Source organism: Cyprinus carpio, chromosome B20 (genome assembly GCF_018340385.1).
Source record: "Cyprinus carpio isolate SPL01 chromosome B20, ASM1834038v1, whole genome shotgun sequence".
Lineage (NCBI taxonomy): Eukaryota > Metazoa > Chordata > Actinopteri > Cypriniformes > Cyprinidae > Cyprinus > Cyprinus carpio.
In genome coordinates this window covers 19,024,116-19,050,067 of record NC_056616.1, presented here as the reverse complement: position 1 = coordinate 19,050,067, position 25,952 = coordinate 19,024,116, and the positions used below count along the sequence as shown (strand labels likewise).

Genomic DNA, 25,952 nt, shown 5'->3' with positions numbered 1-25,952 from the left:
AGATTGACATGTTCAAAGTCTGTTGTCCAATTAACATGAATCATTCAAATCAACACATGCACATGTATATGCCATAACTTATGTATATGGTGTGTTTAAAGACTTCTCTGGACATGTTCATGTCTACTAAGTGCTGTTTGATGTTTTAGCACCTCTCATTTCTTCCTGTCTCTCACAGATGGCTTCATTTTCTATTTATTCTGCCTGCAAGTCAGACATCCACGTGCATACAAAAAAGACACATACAGTACGCATGGCCCTGTGGCAAACATCCTAAATGAGCCTCTGTAATCAAAAGGCTAATCGCTGATGCTCAGTGGCCCCTGGAGTGTTCAGATGATGTTATTGTAATGATTGTTATGTTGATATAATGTTAGAATGATTAGAGTTTGCAGAAAGCAAGTTACAAACACTCATTGCCATAAACACACTCCCACCATTAAGGTGAGAGCCGCATTGATTTGGTGCTCAAGAATACCACAGGGAAAAACAACCAATGACATCTGCCATGCTTCTGCTGTAGACTGTGTGTGAACCGTGAGTAAATACAGTTAACGTACGTGCGGGTGTGCATAAATGACAGCAGGAGAGCGTAGGAGGGGAGTGTTGGAGGTAAACAGTATAAGATGAATCCAGGCATGTGAAGTGTTCTCAGTGAGATGAATCTGGATGAGACCGAATAATGCGACATCATTACTGTTGGGGATTATAATAGTAGATATGCAGCAGAATAACGGCCCATTGCTGACTGAATGTTATTATAAGCAGAAATCATGAGCATGTTTCTCCTTTTTAGGTTGTGGGCCAATTCTGGGTAGCTTCTGCAATATTGGGTCACCTTTGGGTGACTATTAAAAGCCATTTAGAATTAAGATTTATTCACTATTATTATGGGGATTATTTATTACGATAACAATGATGGAAAAACTACTTGTGAACGTAAACTTCATGGATTGTTTCATGACGTTTCTGACTTTTTGAACAGAATGCAAAATAGGTATGTGCAGATAAACTAGTCACTCTCACTAATCAGTTAATTATTTTAATTTATTTTTGATTCATTATAGTTTTGAACCATATTTATTGTTGAAAGTGCTGAACAAATAAATTCAACTGCAATTGTTTCACTTCACTTTTCCATATAATATTTAAATAATTTACTTTAGATATAATAAAATGTGAATAACACTTTACTTTAAACCCTTATGTATAATTAATTATAAAAGTAGTTTTAAGGCATTGATTATGCATGGTAATGCACCTTATAATGTACAATCTCATGAATAATTGTAACCACAGTTAATAAATTATAATACTTATCAATTCATTGTTACACTATGCATTTTAAATTTGGTTTTAATTATTTATGACAAGATATTACGATGCACATTATGAATAATTATGCTTTAAACTCTTTAATAATCCTTTATAAATCATTATACATAAATGCTTTAAGTGTTGCAAAAATGTCAATATAATAGTGGCATTACTATTATGATTATACCTTTACAATGAAATAAAACATTTCTATTTCAAATAAATGCTGTTCTTTTGAACTTTATATCCATCAAAATAATCCTGAAAAAAGTATGTATTGCAGTTTCCACTAAAATAGTAAGCAGCACGGCCGTCTTCAATACTGATAATAAAAATAAATTTCTTGAGCACTATTTCAGCTTATTCTAATCATTTCTAAAGTATTATTTTGACATCAAAAATTTATTAAATCAGAATTATTCTTTTTTTTAATTGTGATTATATTCAACATTATCACTGTTTTACTGTTTTTTGATCAAATAAATGTGCATAAGTGAGCAAAAGAGACTTATCGACCACAAACGTTGTAATGGTAGTTTATAATATATTATATATTGTATATTAATATTATAATCATTTATTTTAATGTATATGAAAATAAATAGCTGCTTTTATATAGGAAAGGGTATCATCATATTTGTTCAGCTGATATAAAAAAAATATTAAACATTAAAAAAAAACACTTTAGATTTAACACATTCCTTTTGTGTGTTTTCTGTATTCTCTGTAGAGGCCAGGCTGTAGATCACAAAGCATGCACAGAAGGCTCTAAAAGGCATTAGCAAGAAGAGTAAGAAAAAAGATAATGATGACAGAAGTGAGAACTCCTCCAGCTTTGACTTAGCTCTCACTCACATACAACAGTCACTTGCCCATCTAGAGACTATGAGCCACTCCTTCCTTCTGTCACTCAAGACAAGCCAAGAGGTAATTTCTCAACACATACATACAAAATGTACTAAATTTTACTGTGCGCTTGTGATTTGATCATCTGAGATGGATGATAACTGTAAGCAGGGCCTTAAATATTATGTAAGTGCCCATGTTGCTTGTCCTTTTTCTTTCTTTCATGCTGTTTTCCTCTCCCTTCACAATTTCTAACTTTCCTGACCTGTGTGACAGTGGCTGTGATTGATTGGCAGGTTTGTAGCTGGTGTCCTGTCTGCAGGATAGTAGCAGGCAGTCCGTGTCAGCCTGTGGTTTCTTAAATGCACACATGGAGCCATTTGTATATGGAAATATATGGATTCATTTTTACAGTGCACACTTATCGAGCAGATACTGCCGCATCTCATTACCGACACAACCTCACCGTGTCACACGACGTTCTCCCATAGGAATGTGCACGATCGCAGAAACTGCAGTGTAAATCTCTGTTCCAGTTGCCTTGCTGGCTGCAACCTACCAATGTAGGAGAGTCACTAAATTAAAGTAGCAATGCTACTAACTTAAATTAACAATGATATGAAACTAGTGGCAGATCTTTTCTTCCGTATTTCAATGTACATCTGAGTGTAATGGATTATCGAAAAAGAAAAACTTGGACTTGGTCTTATCCATGGGTTGGTGATTAGATTTTGAGATGTGGGCGTTGTACTCAAAATTGGATGCAGATGAATGCGGGTTTATGTAGACTAAAAATGATTGAAGTCCTGCATACCAAGTAAATTTTTTTAGGAACAAAAATATGGTTGGATGAATCTATAACATGCATTCACAAAACAGATTTTTTTTTCATGCCGTCGAAAAAAACTACCTTTTCAGTAGTGCGACAGTATCTTAATATGGTTGTCTAATAAGCATGTGTCCTATTCTGTGTACTAAACTCCGTAAACATAGGTGTCTTTTTGAATCATTGGTGTCTCTTTGTATGTGATATGAAGATAGTTTTCTCACAATAAGTAAAATGCTCATGAAGTGACTCAGAGCAGTTCTAGAGATTATGTTTATGTGTTCATGTACTCATATATTGAGGTGGCAGAGGCTGAAAACACTGCTAGCTTCAGTAGGCCTATGTATAGTAAATGATATACAAACAAATTCTGAAACATGGACAACTCTATTTTTTGTATGGACCTCGCATAAAAAAAGGTTTTAATCCTTAGGTTGGGGACATGCAATATAATTAAAAGTCCTGAATTGCACCTTCACTTCCATTTTTCTTTTCAGTTTCTTTATTTTACCTCTTTATATTATCTCTCTCATGACTTTAATACTCAAAATGTAACAAAATTATACGTTCTAAATTGCCTACTTGTTACAATTAGTTAAAATTGGCTGCAAGGCCACCGGGAATTGCGGCTTAAGTCTACTGACCTACTTTAGATTTTTTCGTCCAAAATGTGGCATATTCCGTCCACGTTAGGCCATAGGAATTCCATTTTTATGACTGGATTCTACGAACCAGACTGTGTTTTCCGTATCGTGGAAATTATAGGGCCGTATGTCTCAGAGTAGTCAGTGCAATTTGGGAAAGAAATCTATTAAATCTGTATGTGGATGTGTGTAAATATTCAAATGTAATCCCCTTTGTAATCGTTAACATTTTCATAAGTAACTGTAATTTAATTACATATTTTTTCTTTGTAACTGATTATAGTTACATTTATTTTGTAATTAAATTACGTAACGCTGTTACATGTAACTAGTTACTCCCCAACACTGGTGGTTAATAACGTGCCAAAATACTGTTGGATCATTCTATTCTCTTTACTGTTTTCACCGGCATATTGTCAAAGTGTCTAATTCTAATGTTGGTAATATTTCTATTCAAAATCTTGATTCCTCGATTTCTAAAAAATAAAATAGTGGCAAAACATAAAATTCAAATTAATTGATAAAATTGGGAAAATTGCCCAGACCTAACATAAATATTTTCAAAATATATACTGTAGGGGTGCTCCGATTGATCGGCTACTGATCACAGTCATCCAGTAATCGCTTTGGGATAATTGATCAGTGGTCTATAAAAAAAGCCCATTTTCTAAAACCGATCGGTTTGGCATGACATGCAGTGGCACCATCTTAGTCCAGCGCGGGTGAAATAATTGTAATGCTTTAGGTGAGGTACAATTCATATTTCTTCATTAAATAACTGATAAAGTAATTTGAAAAAGTTTCTGTGAGACAATTTCACAAACAGCGTGAATGAATCACCATGCTCTCTCTTTCATTGTCAAAATGCAAATGGCTTCAAATCACATCGCGTCTGCACTATAAGCGAGCTGCATGCTGCACAGTCAACACAGGAATTGTAACATGCACTATCGAGGCAGTGTCGTATCATCACTAAAGTTTATAAATTGCATTTTTTCTTTTCAATTCTTGCCAGTGTTTTAATCATTCAACGATCACACGCTTACCTGAAGACCTTGCACTCATACACACTTGCAGTGCACACACATAATAATGCCAGGTTCAAATTACTCTGTTTGCATAACAGATTGAAGCGTTCACACTGCAGACACGATTGCGGTCTAGCAGTGCGTTTAGGAGCAGTGCATCTGCAGCAGTGCAGAGATAGTTTCCGCACTGAATCTATTTTTTGCTGCGCTGAATTAAAGTAGCAGTGCATTGTTTGTGGTAAATATGAACATGCATTGACACAAAAATTTTCTAATTGCACCATAAATGCATATAATTAAAGTCTACTGTGTTTCACAGCCAACACATAGGCTATAGTTTTTTTTTGGCTAGGTTTAAAGGAAAAGAGCACTTATAGATAAACAAGGCAATAATTTTAAACTTCTTAATTGAAGTTCTTTATGAACTGCAGGATTGCTTGTAGTAAAGATTTAAATGCAAAAGAAAAGGCAGTAAAGATGAGTTTCTGTCAATGGTAAGTTTTAATTTAGAATGTTTGTGATAACGTAAGAAAAGTATTTTAAATGTTTTGCTTGAGCAACTTAATACATATCTCTAGAAGTAAAGGCAAAAGTAAAAAACATTAAATAATTGATGAAAGATTGTATTACTGTACTGTGCAAAAAAAAAAGAATCACAATGTTGAAAAAGCAATTTAAGTAACAATGTTTGGATTTAAAATCAAAATAATGGATAAATGTTGTGTTTGTGGTTAACAACAATGGATCAGGAGCAGACTCCTGTGTGAAAGCACAGTCCGTGCTGCTTCCGTACCACACATGGACTACATACACACTGCAAACAGATTATGTGTGAACCTCACATACAGCTCACAAAATAAGGCTTGCGCTGTGTAAGCTATTGTGCAACAATTACACGATTGTAAAAACAAAAATACAGTACATGATCAAACATTTAGGCGAGATAAATATATATTTTTGAAAAAATGGCCCCCTCCACCCCTCAAATGAAAAAATCCTCTCACAAGAATAAACTAAAAGAAAAACTAACCCTCAAAAAATAAATAAAAGACCTGAACTAAAAATCTCGATTGGATCATCACTATAAATTATTCTACATGATAAAAAGAAGACTTTAAAAAGATCTGTATCGGTGATCGGATCAGCAGATACTGCTTTCTGTATTCGGCGATCAGTGATCGGCCTCAAAAATCCTGATCGGAGCATCCCTAATATACTGTGTATGTGTGTGTGTGTATTTATATATACATATTACATATACACAGCACACACACATATTATGTTAAAAAAAAACTTTTATTTTGGATGTGATTAATCGTTTGACAGCATTAATAATAATTCTAAATCTTAACTTCTATTTTAATATTTTTCATAATGTAATGTATTCCTTTGGCAAAACTTATTTTTCAGCATAATTACTCCAGTCTTTAGTGTGACATGATCCGTCATAAATCATTCTAATATGCTGGGGCTTTTTGGGGCTTAAGAAACATTTCTTATTAATAATGTTAAATGTTGATTTTTGATTAAATGCATCCTTGCTTAATACATTAATTAAAATTTTTAACAAAATATCTTACTGATCCCAAATTTTTGAATGGCAGTGTATGTCTGGCTGGAATGCTAGGAAACATAATAATGTTTAGGAACATCTTTTGAGCCAGGAATGTGCTTATGACGCCTTAAAAAGCTGCCTCGGTAGGGAGCGCACTAGGTTTGGAATTTTGTGTGTGTGATGAGCTTTTGCCTCACGATTCTCAGCAACCAGACAAATTGTTTTGTTCCTTGTCTTCAGGTGTACCGCTACTGTATGTCTCTCTGTATTTCGTAAGGCTTTGTTTTTGTCTCAGCACATATTACTCATTGATTACTGCCAGAGGATGGGGAACATAAAGAGAGTAATGTTTCCCCGGCATGATTTGAAGTTTATGTCTTTCTATTCTTGTCTTTTTTTAGGAGCTCTTGCAGAAGTACAGTCGCATTTATGACCTATCCAGATCCGAGGAATCTAAGGTGCACCATCTGGCCGTCACAATGGCCATGGACGGACAGCCCCTCGAACAAATCCAGCAGCTGCTCACAGTCAGCGTGGGAACGAGCGACCTGTCGCCGAAGACCACAGTCCAGGACGCAGTGGAGCGAATCATAACTGCTCTCAGGTACAATGAGCTGCACTTGGCCGATTTCTCTTTGCCGATGTCGTTTTCTTAATATCACCCTCATTTCCTCTCTGTCAGTTTTATATCCTCGCTAGTACTGCTTTCCCTCTCTCAGTCTGTGTCTTTATGGCCTATACCTCTATTAACCTGTGTCAGGCTGGTTGTGTTTTTGCTTGATTGAGTTAAACACAGCATTGGCCTCTGCCCTGGCCTCTAATCTCTCTCCTTTACAGCTTGCTTTCTCTCTTTTTCTTACCTTTCATCTCCTGCTTTTAGGAGGTCACCACCTTCCCTGCTGGCTGGTTCTTAATAACACTGTGTCCTTAGTAATACTAGCCATTCAGAGAGAGCAGGTAGTGCTAGCTTAGATTTCTTGAACCAATCTCTGATTTTCCACTACAACTTCTGAAACTTTTTAAGGTTTCAGACCAACTGCCTACTTTTAAGAGCCCAGAGGTGTGGACAAACTGTTACAGTGATTAATAATCTGACTTGGTGTTAGAGGTGGGAGGAAAAATCGATTTTCCGATGCATCGCGATTCTCTCTTCAACGATTCTGAATCGATTCTGAACATTTCAGAATCAATTCTGAGCTTGTTTATTTTTCCCGCATGCGTGCTAGAGGCGCGGCGGGCTTCACTGCACAGAATTTGCGCTGTGAAACACGTGCACATTGCTTGACAGTCTATGCTTCCACCCGCAATGTTTTACTTTAGATATGCTTTCATTTATGCCGTTTGGAATGCAGTACTATCAGATGCATGAAACTTGCGCACTGACAGACTTTCACATGCGCTTTGTGTTTGTTGTCCTGAAGTTCAGTTGCGGCTGCGGTTAAATGCACTTGCATTTTCGAATACTTTTATACGAAATTGATGTACACACAGTCAGTTATGTTTTCAGAGCAGGGATAAAACATCTGATATCGAAATAGATCTGTGCATTTGTGTGAATGCAGCCTGTTAAAGCTGCCACCGTCTATGATCTCATCAGTAATAATCAAACGGCTATAGTGCTGAGGAAAAAAAGAAAAATCCTCAACTATTGTCTGTAAACTTTCGGACACTTAAAGAACACTTATTTTAAATAAGTAATTGTTTTAAAAAATAGCCTGCTGTGCTTATATATTTAAAAAAAAATAAAGTTAATTTTACACAAAATAAATTTGATATAAAATTTATATGAAAATGTAGCCATGTGCAGTAATATTGAAAACTGAGAATGTGATGCATTGTGATATTGAGTTGATAATAATAATCGTAATTGAATTGTGAAACCAGTGAAGATTCACACCCCTGTTTTTAAGATGGAAGTACAGACATACATAGATTCCAACTATAAAAAATATATATATATATATAACTGCAATTTTGTTTATGATGTTAAGTTTTAAAGATGTATTTGTACAGCAGAAGAAATAATTGGGGAAAAAATGTAGATCAAGAATCATTTTGGAATGGGATCGTGACTCCCGGAATCGGAATTGGATTGGATCGTAAAGTGCCTGAAGATTCCCACCCCTAATAGATGTACAGGATGTATGACAACATTGTGATGCATCGATGCATCGTTAATCATAATCGAATGGAATCGTGGACCTCTGAATCGTAATCGAATCGTGAGATACCCATAGATTCCCACCCCTACTTAGTGTCTCATTCAGCAGGTTTCAAGTATTGAATCTTGCAGCTATGCAGCCAAATATTTCTCAGAGGATTTCCGTTTAGATCTATAAGTGAGAAAAACTTTCATTAGTCAGTAGCATAATGGAGAAGGACTATATCAGCCAGTATTGGATCATATATGTGACATTGGACCACAAAACGAGCCTTAAGTCACATGGGTATATTCATAGAAATAGCCAACAATACATTGCATGGGTCAAAATTGTTGATTTTTCTTTTATGCCAAAAATCATTAGAATATTTAGTAAAGATCAGGTTCCATGAAGATATTTTGTAAATTTCCTACCGTAAATATATCAAAACTTCTTTTTTTATTAGTAATATTCATTGCTAAGGACTTTTGGACAACTTTTAAAGGTGATTTTCTCAATATTTAGATTTTTTACACCCTCGGATTTTATAAATGACCAATGTACTTAATTGGTAGGAAATATTTAAAAAAAAAAATTTTTTGCATTGTACTTTGTAATGTTGTGCCTAAATTCACTTGAAGCATTCAAAACATATGAATGTACATATAATGTAAAATTTATATCTAAGTTACATTATAGTATAGTAGTATATAAATTAGTATTTTCCATTATCGACCATGAAATAATTGTCATCTTATCAGATTCAAACAGAATTTTATTATTGACACATCCCTACTTTTCATCACTTATTTGTATTATATTTTTTTCTTTCATTTTTCATGCGCTCTGAATAGGCCACACCAACCTAATACTTCTGAAAGATTTTACTTTTTCTTTTCTATTCTTCTCTTCTTCTTTTTTTTTTTTTTGCAAATCTCCAAGACCATCAAAGAGTGGGACCCCGTCTTTCTGCACCTCCTGATTAGTCATCCTGCTTCGTGAGTCTGTGCTGATCAGACGTTTCTGCTCAATCCATAATCACGCAGGAATAGTGAAGGTCTCCTGAATCAGAGAAAATGATGGTCAGAAAAATTAAGATTGATTACAGTTTGCTTTTATTCAAACGCAGCCTCCCCCTTTTCTCTCTGCTGGAATGATTCATATTCTAGGTAACTGCTTAAAACTAAAGCATGTTCCTGTCTTCTGCTGCTAATTACTGGTTTGCAGAGGTGGGCAAATGAATCATTAACAAAGAAATGATTTGGGCACAGGGAATTGTCAAACTATTTTGCAAAGTTTATTTCATCAAACTGTATTCTCGTCTTTACTCTGCTTTCTTGCGACCTGTTTTTTTTTTTGAAAAATCTTTTTTTAAAAGGAGGTGGAATCTGTGGTCTACAAAGCTGCTCATGATTGATGTTTATATCTGGGGAGTAAAAGATTACGTTTCATGTATAAATAATCCTTAAGAAACACAGTGTTCCTCCAAGGACACCGGTGTATATATGTGTGTGCGGTTTCGTTTAGTGAATTTTAAAGGAAGGTTTTAAGTTTTTGCAGTCTGCGTCATATGTATGATGCTAAAATGCTTGCATACTGAATGGGTGCTAATATATAAAAAAAAAATGGCTTGTAGTTGATCTGCTTTTTAAAAAATTTAATGGGGTTATCAGATTCAAAATTCACTTTCCATTCCATGTTGTTTGAACATAAATCCCATTTTAAATCCCTATATTAAAATCCCCGAATGTGCAAACCATTCGTGATCCAGCCTCACGTACAGAAGAAGGTTTTTTTTTTTTTTTTTTTTTTTTTTTTATGAAACCTAATAATGTGCTAGTTAGCAAGTTTTGCGGCTAAAGTTTACAGTCTACTCGTCACCCCACAGAAGAGAGGGGTGGGGTCAGCAGAGCCCATTAGCATTTAAAGCAACATGCAAGGAAACTGCTTTCTAAGAACAGAGCTGATTTTGACGGTAAAAAGGGTATTTTTTACACTACCACTGAGAATTTTTTTCAACAAAGTATGTTATAACCTTTTCATTAAGACCCTAAAGAATCATATCAACTTGTGGAAAATGGGCATCCGATGACCCCTTTAAAGGGTTACTCCACCCCAAAATGAAAATTTTGTCATTAGTTATTTTATCATTAGTTATTTTTGTCATTTTGGGGTGGAGTAACCCTTTAAATCAGTTTTATGATGATGTGGCTTGTAGAAACCACTTTTCAAAAGTTTTTTAGATTTTAAACTTTTTTTATTTTATAGTCTCTTATTCTCACCAAGGCTGCATTTATTTGATCAAAAATACAGTAAAAACAGTAATATTGTGAAATATTATTACAGTTTAAAATAACTGTTTCCTATTTTGATATTTTTTAAATGTATTTTATTCCTGTGATGGCAAAGCTGAATTTTCAGCAGCCATTAATCCAGTCTTCAGTGTCACATTTGCACATTGGGTGCTTAAGAAACATTTTGTTATTATCATCAATGTTGAAAACAGTTGTCCTTGCTTAATAATATTGTGGAAAAGGTGATATGTATAGATAGATAGATAGATAGATAGATAGAGATAAATATATAGATAGATAGATAGATAGATAGATAGATAGATAGATAGATAGATAGATAGATAGATAGATAGAGATAAATATATAGATATATATTTGTACTATTTGATGAGTATAAAGTTCAAAATAACAGCATAAATTTTAAATCTATTTTTTTACATTTAATTCTTTAAAAAAAAAATCTTACTGACCCCCAAACATTTGAATGCTATGATAGTTCTGTATGCGGAAAATTTTAAGTATTAGTATCATAGAAAAGTCATTGACGTCTTTGTAATCTTTGTATGATTGTTGTAATAGCATTACGATCAGAATGTAATATTTTAGATGATTCAAAGAGAACTAATTCATGTTGGAATTAAAAACAAACCCTCTAAACTTATTATAACAGGAATACCAGAGCAATTCTTTGAATTTAACACTACATGAACATTTTAATGATGCTGTAGCAATAAAACGGGCTGCTGTGCAGATTACAACAAGGGCAAAGCAGAAAAATGTGTCTCATCTATAGCGCTCTGCTAATTAAGGTCTGAAACTTAATCACTTACTGTTTTATACAGCACATCCACTGACTGTGATTTGATACAGTTGTAGGAATCCAGCTGAAGTAAATAATATTATATATCATACAAAAGATATTGAAACATGAATGTTTTGGAAGCAACACAACAGAAATTTGTCATTCTCATGTTATATTCACCTGTGATATCTCCTAACCAAAGAGAGAAGATGAAATCTAACTTACAACTACAGCACTGAAGGAAACTGCCAAATAGTGCATTTGTTGATGAAGATGCCTCTGAAGAACAGCCTCTGGAGACCACAGATTATTTAACACCAGACTGACAAAGTGTTCACTGCAGCAGTAGGAATGAAATAAGAGAATGCAGGTATAAAAAATACGAAACAATTATTAATAGAAACATAATTAGGCGATGCAGCCTCATGCATAAAAGCATAACACAAACACCTTTAATGGAGGGAGACAGACAAGGCCAGAGGAGAAGGGAGGAGCCCTGCAGCTAGAACATCAGCAGAAGAGCATTAAGATTGCTCAGTGTGAAAATCCCATCCTTCAGCATACGCACACACACACACACACACACACACACACACACACACACACACACATAAAGTTTGCACCCATAAAGCCACTTAAAAGCCTCAAGACATTGACTCAAAACTCAAGCTGTGTGTATGTGTGTGTGTTTGTTTTCAGCGGTGACAAGGACGCGTTGAAAGATTATGCAGACCCCTTGAAGGTGCTGGAAGGAATTGTTGCAGCAGTGCACACTGATGTTCAGAGCGGGTAGGTGTTTCCTTTGGTGCAGTGTTCCCGTTTACTATTATAGAAACATAGTGTTGTACGTTTGACCTCAGAGCAAGGGATAAGTTGGTAGTTGTAGTTTACAGTCATATGAGGTACGCTTTAGTGTAGCACAGTAAAGAATAAATTTTATGTTGGGTATGAATTACAGGGATGTTTCTGCTACTAAATGGGATTGTATGGCACGGCATACAGCAAAAGCAGTATTAGCATGACAAAAGAAAGTTTTTTTAATAATAGTAAAGACTACAGTAAGCAATTGTTTTGACATGTGAAAATGGTTTGTTAGCCATCCTAACATGAAATATTTGAGCACTATTTCTGAGTAAATAATCAAATGTATGCACATTTTGTACAGTTTTTGTAAAATTTTGTAAATTACATGTACCTAATTTGTGATTTACTTTGTGGATTGTCTTGAAAAACGCTTAGTAATATCATTGTATTTCAAAATAAAAATAGGGGAAAAAAATATAGAAAAAGAATATACGTTTGTTTGTGTGTGTGTGTGTGTGTGTGTGTGTGTGTGTGTGTGTGTGTGTGTGTGTGTGTGTGTGGATTTTCAGCCTTCAATGTCATATTATCCTTCAGGAATTATTCTAATATGATGATTTGGTGCTTAAATAAGCATTTATTATTACTAATATTATGTTGTGCTGCATAATATTTTTGAGATAACCATAACACAATACAATAAACATTTTTTTGATGATTCTTGATCAAAAGAACAGCATTTATTTTAAATTATTTGTAACTATAGATATCTTTACCATCAATTTAATGCATCCTTATTGAATAAAAGTGATTTTATTAAAAAAAAAAATCCTTAAGGAAAAAAAAACAGACATTTAAATTGTTGTGTATGTATGATCTGTAATATATCTGTACATAATTTTTTTTTTTTTTCCCCCCTGATTTTATGTAATGCTAATATTCACTTATTTCAGTGGGAATATGGTAACATCTGAGGACATGTTGGCATGGTTACAACCCTTTTGTGGTGACGATTCTAAACCTGTACGACCCAGAATTGAGGTCCTGCAGATCCTTGAACATTCATTCAGCTTCAGCGATCAAGACATCCACCTACTGGTGTTCTTCAGGAGCCAAGCCGTTCAGTAAGCCTGCTGGCCAAACAGAAAAGTGAAAAATATGCATATACCCACACTGGCACAAAACACGATTTACACTTCACACGTAAATATTATTACATTCCCACATCTCTGACTCAGTATTAGCTTATTTCCTCTGTAAGGCACTGTGAATGTAATCTCATTTTACAGCGCAGCCCTTTGCGAGTTAGCATGTGCTTATAGGAATAGCTTAAATATTTTTCACACATGTAGTGCTGTGTGTGTGTTTGTAGGTGAAGGAATGAGATGTATTTGGTCCAGGGATTACCAATTGCCTGCTTAACCATGCTCTTTGGCCTCCCCTCATGTTGCTTTGGGGGTGCGAGCATGTCATTCTGCCGTTTTATGTGGTGTTCTCTGTCTCTCCGTACGTACCAGAGAAGCTGGAGTAAATTCAAGAAATAAATATATAGAAGAACTAAGAAACTCTTCTGTCCATATCTGTCAGTGTTTTTGCAGGAGAATGACCTCCTGATTTTCCTTGCTAAACTTTTGGTTTACAAAAGTCAAAGAGATCAGATAAATATACTAGCTTAACATAATTGAATTAGAATGTTTATTGCCACTCAGATCCGCCTATAGCTGTGGGAGCTTGTTTATACATTTTCCAAAAAGAAATTATTAAAACAGATTTTCTTAATGTTTAAAAGAAGAAATGAGGCGTCGTTTGTGTAACAAAGAAACTAATCTCTAAAAGAGTGGATGGATGGATGCATGCATGAACAGACGCATGGATGAATAGACAGAATCAAAGACTTTGCTCATTAATATAACTCCATAATAGTTCTTTAGTTAGTTTTCTGACAAAAAGTGAAAAGTCACCTCATCTTACTCAACACTGCTGTTAATCCATTTTCCACCAAATTACATAATCCATTCTTTCACTAAACTTTAATCATGCAGATGAATATTTATATAAGCAGATGCTATCAGATGTTTGGTTTCACTTTAAGAGGATTACTCCACCAATTGTTAAATAGAATAATTAAATGCAACTTTCAAACTTCAGGGGTTTAAAGCAAAAGAGCCCCTCAAGATTTCTGTCAGTAGTTTCAGTTTCCTATCAGTCCTTGATTAGCATTATTTACTAGAAAACAACAGAATACCAAGCTTATGGTTGGAAAGAGCCATTTTTGGCATGTCACAGATTTGGAATTGACTAGTTTAGAACATTAAGGATGAAGTCTAACCTTTAATTCCACAGTTTATCACTTCACTTCTCTTTAAAAGAGTTTCAGTTGTAGCTTTCTTTCCTTTTGGTTGGCTTTATCCCTACATTTGGTCTCCAGTGTTGGCAATAGCTTTGTTTTCTTCAATGAAATGAATTAATTGTGTCTTTTTTGTGATCTGAAAAGGAAGGGAAATGAGGGGAGTTGTAATGAGAAGTCATGCCCTGAAGGAGGAGGAGTAATTAAAATGAACAGATTGAAGGAAGGGAAAGAGGATTGGCTCCATTTCACCGAGACGTGGAGGCCACGTACTCAGATGCCTAAATCCTGATTGGGAGCGCTGAGCCGGGCCTGTGCGCCCTGAGCGATGGGCATCAGCCCACGGAACGCTGGCGTTGTGCATGTCTGGTGAGAAGCGGACGTTGGTTTACATCATGAGCCACGGAATCTGGTTAGCCCCAGGTGTACGTGTGTCTTCATTTATGTCGACACCTGGGTATTTTCCTGAGTGTTCGTTCATGCCCACAGGATTGTGTGCATGTTTGTCTGTTAATATAACACTTCTACCCCCTGTATCCCAAACTAATCATCTTCTCACTTGCACACCGGCCCATCCTACCCAGCACCATAGCAACCGCGACTTTACTTCTGCCAAGCAGGAGCTGCATTTCAGGTCTCGCATCTGTTTGTTCTGTTGCATGTTTTGCTGAGCTGTATATTCTCTGTTGTTGTTTACTTGTCCCTGATGTATGAGGTAGCATTGTTGAACTTTATCAAAGCGTAATAGGGACTGTCCTTTGAAAATCACCAAGAGGAAACGTCAAAGCTCATAGTAAGAGAAAGAAGCAGTGTGTGAGCAATGAAAAGCTCTGGGACGGTTATTGCATGGTTGTCTGATTGAGGAAATGACTTTGATCGCAGACAGAATGAGAGTGGTTGGACTTTTTTGTTTCATTCACTGACTGTCATTGGAATGTGATAACTCTTTCAATTACATTCATCAGGTTTAATTGCAGATGGGTTTCCCTATAAAATGACACATACTGACCCTCAGCAGAAATCATTGAAGGTGTAGAGTAATTTTGTAGAACTGTGTGTTTTTTTGCTGCCTTGTTGAGGTTGCACTTTTTCCTTCATTTTTACATATTGCCTTGACAGTCAACTCGATGGCTTGTCCCCCCTCTACGCTCAAACCAGGCCACTTCTATACATAGGATCTCTGAATTTATTCTAGTGAACTGCTAGATTAACTCTAAACTTTAGGATTCCAAATATGCAGGTATAGATTTTCTATATATCTAAACATGTTTTCCCCCAAGCAATCAAAATAAATGTAAGCAACATGACACAGACACAAATGTGAATTTTGTTTGATTAAAACTGCTGCTACTCTTTATTGTGAGTGCCAAATTAAAACCATATTGTGAATGATGAATATTGTACTAATTATTAATTATAGAATTTAAAATTAATTATAAATAAATAGTATCATGAGCAACAATTAATGTACTTATAGTTAGTATTTATTTAACAAAATTAATTTTAATTTCTGCATATACCAACACGTTTTATTATTTAAAGTTGTATAAATCAACATTAGTTTATGTCTTTTAAATGAACAAAAATTAGGGGTTGACCAATTATCTGCCTTGCCGATATTTAGCATTTTTATGGTTATCGGTTTAGGTAATTTTCGATTATAAAATAATTAAAAGCATTTAATAAAAGTTTGTTACATTTTTACACCAGACATGTTCATTGATTCAAAATATAGTTTATTGCTCTACTTGTTCTGTAATAATCTGTGTCGGCATTGGCCCTGAAAAACACATATCGGTTGACCCCTGTTAAAATGTTTATTGTTAGATTATGATACCAGTAATATATAAACTCATTGAAACAAAACATTGTAAAAGTGTTACCAAAGAATTATATGTGATAGCAAAGAGATTGATTGTTGCATTTGTCTGTTGCTTTTTCTATCATTGATTGTTCTATTATTGATTTTCCCATCTAAAAAGTGGCACCCAATTTGCGGTGAGTTAGATATTACAGATGCTGCCAAGCGGTCAAGGCCTCTCACGGATTAAGTTCTTACTCTAGCACTGACGATAGTGATTTGTGTTGTTTAATAAGCTGCTTTTAAATGCCTTGTTTGACGAATCAAGAACTTATCCAAAACAACTTATTAATGTTGCAAATTCTGTCATAAATAAATGTATTTTACTTCACCAAATGTTTTTCTAAAAGAAATTTGATTGAAATGACCTGAATTATCTGCATTTCCCTGGCAATTTCTGCCTGCATTATGAAAAACTATCTCTACCCCTTTGGCATCGCAATGACTTGTTTAGATCCTCATCCCGGTGGCACACGGCCGTGGATTTTTTCTCTCTTAATTTTAGCCATCCATCTTAGCCTAACGGCAACAAAATGTCACAATCCCTATGAGTGCTTACTGTTCGCTTGGCAAAGGACAGGAGCTTTGTCAGTCTGAATTGAGAATCTTTATTTGGCAGCTATCCATGTCCCAGACTCCCTTGTTTACTTGTATTCTGAAGTAGTTATTGATGTAATGAGTGCAATTGAATTTGAGGATGCTGGCGTGCATGTACACACATGTGTTTGGGATCAGACATGGAATGTTATCATTGCCATTGTCCCTTGACTTGATAATCTGGACTCATTTGTCATGTTAAGAAGCCATCAGTGTTTAGGTTAAATGGGGAGGGTGTGTGTGTGTTTGTGTGTGTTTAATCGTAGACAAGCTTAATGACTAGGGTTAATGTGGTCATTAAAACAAGGTCTTCATTTCCCCCGGAGTGCATGCTTTAATATGCCCATGTTTAGCAGTGCTGTTTTAATGTCTTTATCCAGTGTGTGTGTGTGTGTGTGTGTGTGTGTGCTTGCATGGTTGTGTATTTGCTTGTTTGTTGATTACAGAGAAAGAGCTAAATGCCCCACATTGAAACCTTCCTTTTAGTTCGTCAATTAGTGAGGTTTGCCTAGTTTTCCTAGATTTTTTCAGATTATATTATATAGTAATGTTTTTTTTTTAAAGAAATCTCTTATGGTCACCAATGCTGCATTTATTTAATCCGAATCACAAAACAATAATATTGTGAAGTATTGTTGCAAATTTTAAAACAACATGTTTCTATTTTGATGTATTGATTCCTGTCATGGCAAAGCTGAATTTTTAGCATCATTACTCCAGTCTTCAGTGTCACATGATCCTTCAGAAATCATTCAAATATGCTGATTTGGTGCTTAAGAAACATTTCTTGTCATCAATGTTGAAAACAGTTGTGCTGCTTAATGTTTATTATATTTTTTGACTGAAAAATATCTCACACACACACACATTTGTGTGTCTTCAAAATGTCAGCGTGATGTGACATCAGACCCACTGGCAGTGTGTCAGCTCGGGTCTGTCACGAGTGCTCTTGTCTTTCACAGATGTCACTCTCCTCTGTCATTAGCCCCGCCTCTCCGGCACAGCCCGGGGCCAGGCTTACATCATCTCCCGCTTCACAGGCTTCAAGTGTCAGTAAGTTTCACTTGCTGTACTCTCCTGCATTAACTTCCCAAGGTCTTAGTGAGAGTTCCTCTGATTCTAATTCCTTGAAATTCCTCTAATTTCTAGCATTCTATTTTTGTTGACTTTATATCAAAAATCCCTTTGCATAACCTATTCCCTTCTATTTAAATAAATCTCAAAAACTACTTGCCAAATTCACATTGAAATAACATATTTCAAACCAGCAATAAAATTTGACATGAACACTTTCATAAATGTTTTTTCTTATCCTCAAATATCATTAAAAAGTTTATTTCAGATTTGTCCAGACAATTTTTGTGATTGGCTGTTTTAATTAGTAGATGGGACTCACTGTGTGCCACAGTTTCTTCTCATAATAGTAATATGAAATGTCCTGGTATATAATTATAGAAGAGTCTATGATTGTATTGATGAAGGAAGATATAATATCAGAACTGGGTAGTAACTGATTGCATGTAATCTGGATTAAGTAACCAGATTCCAAAAATGAAGTACTTGTAATTAGATGAAATTAGATTTTAAAATGCTTGGAATCAGACTACAGTTACTTTTTTATTGATTACATAATTAAATATTATTTACCAAATAGCAATAAATTATTCATTATTTATTGATTTTTTTTCTAATTCATCTTTTAAATGTTCCTTTCTAAAATAGCCTGCTGCTTATATTTTCTTTAAACTCACAACCCCCCTGCAGTTACTTTACGGAACCCAATTTAGGAACCCTTGATGTAATGTAATGTTCTAATGCAATTCAAGTTGTCAATAACAATAAATGGAATTCTTTTTCTTTGCATTTTTATATCAATATGGTACAAGATTATTCTATTTTAATTAATATGATAGACAGGTTATGTCTAAAGTAGTAATCTAAAAGTAATCAAATAGTAGTCTGATTATATTATCCAGAAATGTGTAATGTAATGAAATATGTTGCTAACTGCAATTTATGTTGTGTAATTTGGAATCAGGAATGGATTACAATTGGTCTTTTACTGTTTCTACCATATTAAGTGATGGAAAATAATAGTATGCTATTATGCTATTCAGAGTTCAGCCATAGTTTTATGGAAGTGAATTTTAATTTTGACATTTTTACAGAAACAAAGCTTCTAGAAGGGAAACTGCAGTCAGGGGAATAGATAAGAGTTCAGAGGAGGGTGTTGAAGAAAGTGTGATGGAGGCAATCACGGTGCGTTGAAAAAGGTTACACGAGGAGCTTTCAGGAGATGGTACAATGTGATTCAGGGCCTGCAACAACATTCCTGTCAATCGGGAAGTTTAACAAGACCAGAGGGTGTACTACAGTATTTGTCATTTCCACCTTGCCGAGTCTACATTGGTGCAGTCTTTCTCCCCGCAGTCTATGCAGCATTACGTCACCAAAACTCAGCAGGAACACAAGGTCTGAGGGCATTTTGGACTGGAAAAAGTGTTGTTCCAGGTTCTTACCTTACTCTTAAAATCATAGAGCACTAGTTGGTGGTTGTTTCAGGACTGACAAAGGCTTGTGATCCAGGAGCATGTCCTACTTGTGTACATGACATTAAGCAGGTCTGAGTTCAGGTTTCCAGAGGTTCGAGTTCAGGTGTTCAGTGTCTTAAAAGTGACTCAGCTTTGACGTAATGTTCTCAGGAATCGAGAGCACACTGAACCTGGGCTATATATGGAAACTGCTTTACCTGTGACAGATTTATGCCAGCGCTGAGAAGAAACAGTGTGTTTTATGTGCACCTCATCACACACAGACAGCCGTGATCCATCAACAACCTCCATCCGTGGCCTGAAGCTCCATTAGCATGGGCTCATACTGTACAGTATGTGGTTGCAAGGGTGGCTAGAATCATAAGGGTTAAAGGTGTCCTATTATGCTCTTTTACAAAGTCTTGATTTTGTTTTGGGGGTGTACTAAAACAGACTCTCCTACTACATTGTTCGAAAAACACATTATTTTTTTCACATTTTACATTATTACAACACCTCTCTCCCCAGTCTGGCATGAAAGGCTCGAATAGTTCCTGCATCAAATGAAGGCCCACCTTCTGAAATACGAAATGTGCTGTGATTGGTTAGCTGGGCCAGTGTGTGTTGTGATTGGCACCACTCGTCGCCTGGTCGGGAAATGTCATGCCCCTTATCATAGCCGTCTGTGAGCTTCAGTGTAAATATTGTGTCAAAATCAAATAAATTTGAGCGCGATATAAACCCGGATGATTGTAACCACTTTAAGTTCGTCTGCCTTGGGAAAGCTAGCGTGTCTCCGACATAGTGATAACACTCGTTGCCTTCTCTAGTGCAGCTCAACCAGGTCTCGTTCCATTCGTCGATATTTGTGATATCACAAATCCCGGAAAATATGCGTTGTAGTTGAAAAGTGATTTCTGTTAAATAAAATATCTCCTTTTGAAGTGGACTTTGAACTCTGTAACTTTGCAGATCTTTTTTATGCTCAAACAGCAACATTACAGACTAATTAACGTTAAAAAAGTGAAAAAGCACAATAGGACCCCTTTAAGTGGGGGGAAATCATAGAAATCATGGAAAGTGGATATTCAGCGTACTATGACATACTGGTAGTTCAAAGAGTTCAAAACACCCCCCAGTTCACATAGACTGTTTATGAAAACTATACTGCAAGAATCATTTAGAAATTATGATGACTAAGACATCACAACTATTGAGAAATTTCTGCCAAATTTTGTGTATAAAATAGTTTCCTTGTCAACAGTGCATAAATAAATGTAAAAAAAAGCATAGCTCACACAGTCACTTTCAGTTACTTTCAAACCAAGCTGCTGTCTGTTAGTCGTTGTGGCGAATTTTAATGACAAATTTGAACCAGTTCGCCCCCAAGCAAAGTTCCTGATTGCACATACTCCTAAGACCCAATTTCAATTGGGAGAATTTGCAGAACAATTGTAAATGGAGCTGGCTCAAGGCTATAATCAAGACTTATCGTCTTTTATGAATCTGTTTGCTTGATTCAAAACAGTGAATCATTTGTAACATCTGAATGACCTTAGTGAATTACTTTGTTCAGACTGTTCATTTAAATCAGGGATCTCCAACCCTGCTCCTGGAGAGCTACCATCCTGCAGACTTCAGTTCCAACCCTGCTCCAACACACCTTTCTGTAATTATCAAGTATCACTAAACAGCTTGATTAGCTGGTTCAGGTGTGTTTGATTGGGGTTGGAGCTGAAATCTGCAGGACAGTAGCTCTCCAGGAGCAGGGTTGGAGACCCCTGATTTAAATCAATCTGATCAACAGGTGATTGACAGATTCAATTAAGTCCTTGCACCTGTGTTTAATATTTCAATAAACAAAGGAAAACAAATAAAATATAGGAAAAAAAAGTTTATTTTATTTATAATTTAAATCGTATTTATTTCATAATATATTTATCTTAATTTGACACTTTTAGGATTTAATTATTGGACTTAAACCACTTGCAGTTTGGAAACATTTAAAAGGGTAGCTTCATTGTAGTTTAACTATTTTAAATTGTAAATAGCTTTAAGTAGTTTGGAGATCTACAGTTTCAAAGTATCTGTGACTGCTACGCCATGTGAAAAGCCAAGGCAAAAGTAATAGATTTTATGATTGGTCCTGTCTAAGCGGAGTTTACAACTTAATTTACTAACTCTGGACAGACTAGACAGCTCATTTGGTTTTCTACCTTCTTTGATCAAGGTAGATCTCCGTTTTCTCCTCTATGCTGTAAGTGTGTGTGCGTGTCCCTTCATCTCAATGTCTGTCCTTTTAAGACAGGATCAGAATATCAAACTCCAGTCCCCCAGCGCTGGGATTTGGATCAGCTGTACATTGAGAGCACAGGGTAATCTCTGGCTTCTGGCTCTGCATAAATCAAAGAGCCGACTTAATATTTAATTATGCTCCAGGTACTTCTGTCTGTGTTCTTCATTCTGCTCTCTCTCTCTTCCTCTGAAGCTAAGAGGAGCATATTCCGCCTTTGTAAGGGTCTGCCTGAACAGCTAATCACATACAATCATGCTAACAGCAGTGAGGTCTCACAGCTTAACAGAGTCAAGTGGTGTTTCATCAAACAAAGAGAAATTAAAAAAAATCAACATCACTGGATATGAACAGGTGTGGGTCTTGTTGGAGCTGTGGTGCAGCTGTTGGCGCATGCGCTATGGATTTGTTGGAGCTGTGGTGACGCAAGTTCAAGTTTGTGCAGCGGCATGATGCGTTGTGGTCTGAAGAAGTCACCTAACTAGTAGTGGCGTATTTATTGTTACATATTTCTTTAGTGTCACTTTCATGTATTGTCAACAATGACAATGGAAAGTATTAATTGCTATATTATATTATATTTATTATATTATATTATATTAGTGTTGTCACAATGCCATAATTTTGACTTTGATTCGATACCTGACAAAAGTATCTTGATTCTACTACTGAACCGATATTATATTATTATATTATATTATATTATATTATATTATATTATATTATATTATATTATATTATATTATATTATATTATATTATATTATATTATATTATATTATATTATATTATATTATATTACACCAGCAAAATTAACACCATAGCATGTTGAGGATTGCACATTTGAAAGAATAAAACTAAACCTTCTTTATTTGTGTATTATTTACTTATTGAAAATTATGTACTTTTTTTATTTAATATATATTTTATGATTAATTATATTACATTTTTGTATCTTTCTCTGAATGTTTCATTGTTCAATTAACATTTGGTCTGTTAGTGTTTGAGTATTAATTATAAAAATGTATATATTTTTGTGGAAATAAATGCTGTTTAAAAACAAACACAGGAGTTCTTAGGAAGGTGAAAAAGTGAACAGCTGTTGAATATTTCTGTAAGTCAGTCTTATGTAGAACATATGTAAAAGAGGTTGTCCATTTTCTGATTAGGTCAAGCTCTCTCTCTTCCTCTCATATAGTCTTATGGGCTTTCCTATGTATAATTTTCTAGCTAAGCGGTGCATAACAAATAAGGGTCAAGAGTCTGATCTGTCGACTCCACAAGAATCAGAAAAAAAAAAACATGCAAGAAAGAAAGAGGATTGCAATGCGTTGCAGTGGGTGAGGTGAAACTGGGGCATTTTCTTTTAATTTGGCTCTCTTCTTTTTTCTAGCGTTGACTTTAAGACTTAAAACCTCAAAGCATTTCTGCTGATAGAGAAACATAGTTGGCAATTTTGAGCATTGATCTGTCTAGACCATTGGGAAATGATAAGTGTGTGTGAAAGTAATTGTATGTGTATGGGTTGATTTCAGAGCACTGCAATGACTGTACACTGCAGTGCTTTGAATAGACTATTGTTTTTGGTGTGTGATCAGGGCACTTTTCACCTCTCTATCACACTGCCACAATCTCAAATGACCTTTGCTGCCTTGAGGGTGAGTACATTGAGTTTCCCGTCGATATGTTCCAACAGTGCGTGAATGACTGTTTGACTGCTCTTAATAACATTTGAGGATGGGTTTTAACAACATTGCAGAATGGTTTCTCACTCCACTGAACCGTACAGTGCATTACTCCTAAATTGGACATAAGCTGAAACCTACAGATATTGAAGTGAGAACTCTTGACACAAGTTTTCAATATTCAGCCTTTAATCGGTGCTTTACTAATCGTTCTTGTATGTCGGGGGTTTTTTGTGTGTCGAAAAGAAAACTATGAAGCTGTGATACATTCTTCATCATCATTGAAGAGCATTTGAATTATTTTAATCTTTGCTTAATTGCCGTAATCTGCTTCACTGAGCTGAAATGCAGGCATTCTTATGAGACGCTGAGAAAGGAAGAGAATGAGTGGTGTTATTCCATTGTCTTTCATAATCGTTTTTTTTTTTTTTTTTTGACAAGTTTTAATGTTTATTAACAATACACAAATTTACACAATTACACAATACCAAGATATTGTATATATATATATATATATATCATATATATATATATATATATATATATATATATATATATATATATATACAGTACAGACCAAAAGTTTGGAAACATTACTATTTTTAATGTTTTTGAAAGAAGTTTCTTCTGCTCATCAAGCCTGCATTTATTTGATCAAAAATACAGAAAAAACAGTAATATTGTGAAATATTATTACAACTTAAAATAATAGTTTTATATTTGAATATACTTTAAAAAAATAATTTATTCATGTGATGCAAACCTGAATTTTCAGCTTCATTAATCCAGCCTTCAGTGTCACATGTAACATCCAGTCTATCACATGATCATTTAGAAATCATTCTAATATTCTGATTTATTATGAGTGTTGGAAACACTTCTAATGACTAAAAAATATTAAAAATAAAAAATTAAAAAGAACTGCATTTATTCAAAATAGAAAAAAAATCTAATAATATATATTCTAATAATATATTTTCTTTACTATCACTTTTTATCAATTTAACAAATCCTTGCTGAATAAAAGTATTGATTTTATTTAAAAAAAAAGGAAAGAAAGAAAAAATATTACTGACCCCAAATTACTGACCAGTAGTGTATATTGTTATTACAAAATATTTATATTTTAAAAACATAGCTTCTTCTTTTTTTGTTTGTTTTTTTTTACTTTTTATTCATCAAAGTATCCTAAAAAAGTATCACATGTTCTGAAAAAATATTAAGCAGCAGAACTGTTTCCAACTTTGATAATGAATCATCATATTAAAATGATTTCTAAAGGATCATGTGATAATGATCCTAAAAAATCAGCTTTGCATCACAGAAATAAATGATAATTTAAAGTATAATAAATTTAAAAACAATTATTTTAAATTGTAATAATATATCACAATATTACATTTTTTTCTGTATTTTTGATCAAATAAATTCAGGCTTGATGAGCAGAAGAAACTTCTTTCAAAAACATTAAAAATAGTAATGTTTCCAAACTTTTGGTCTGTACTGTATATATAAACAATACACAAATTTACACAATTACACAATACACAATTTGTGCTTTATAACACATAAGTTGCACAATATCCTTCCTACCTCAGATTGTACATTCTAGATATTGTTGGAAGTGTGGACTATCGGTTATTAAACACGTTTAAATAGGTAAAGCCATGATGCCCATGAAGTCGAGGTGAGTTTTAGTCTGTCTCGCATCATTTCCAGATTCCATTTCCGCCTCTTCTCCTCGGGCTGGTTTGAGTGTCTCAGAACCTGCTAATCTCGGGGGATTTTCATGCGCAACAGTCTCCAGAGTTTACAGACAATGGTGCGAAAAACAAAAACATTGGCAGCTCTGCGGTAACTGGAAAACAACCACCCGTTACGACAGTGTCTTCAATAACATTGTCTCTGAATGCACAGAAACAGCAGCAGTAGACCACACCAGGTTCAGCTTCTTTCAGAGGCAACATTGGAAAGAGGCTCACTAAATCTGGACAGATTGCAAAAAAAAAAAAAAAAAAAAAAAAAAACACTGCCCAGTGCCTTTTTTGACAAATCTCAATTTGTGCTGTGACACAAAATTTTGCATATGCAACATGAATTCATGTATTCATCCTGTCTTGTTTCAGTGATTTTTGGCTGGCATTGGTGGTGTAATGGTGTAAATGGAAATATTTAATTGGTGTTGCTCACAATCTGCACTATAGTCGGTCTACCCATCTTCTAATGTCTACATTCAACAGGATGACCACACAATGTGTCGACCAATAATGATGATCAGGGCCTATTTTATGGATTAGTTCACTTCCAGAATATAAATTTCCTGATAATTTACTTGCCCCAGTGTCATCCAAGATGTTGATGTCTTTCTTTCTTCAGTCTAAAAGA

General features: G+C 34.9%; 1 pseudogene; it reads left to right on the top strand.

Moving 5' to 3' along the window:
* The window catches only part of LOC109113147, a 169,151-nt pseudogene that overhangs the window by 107,189 nt on the left and 36,010 nt on the right, over positions 1 to 25,952 (top strand).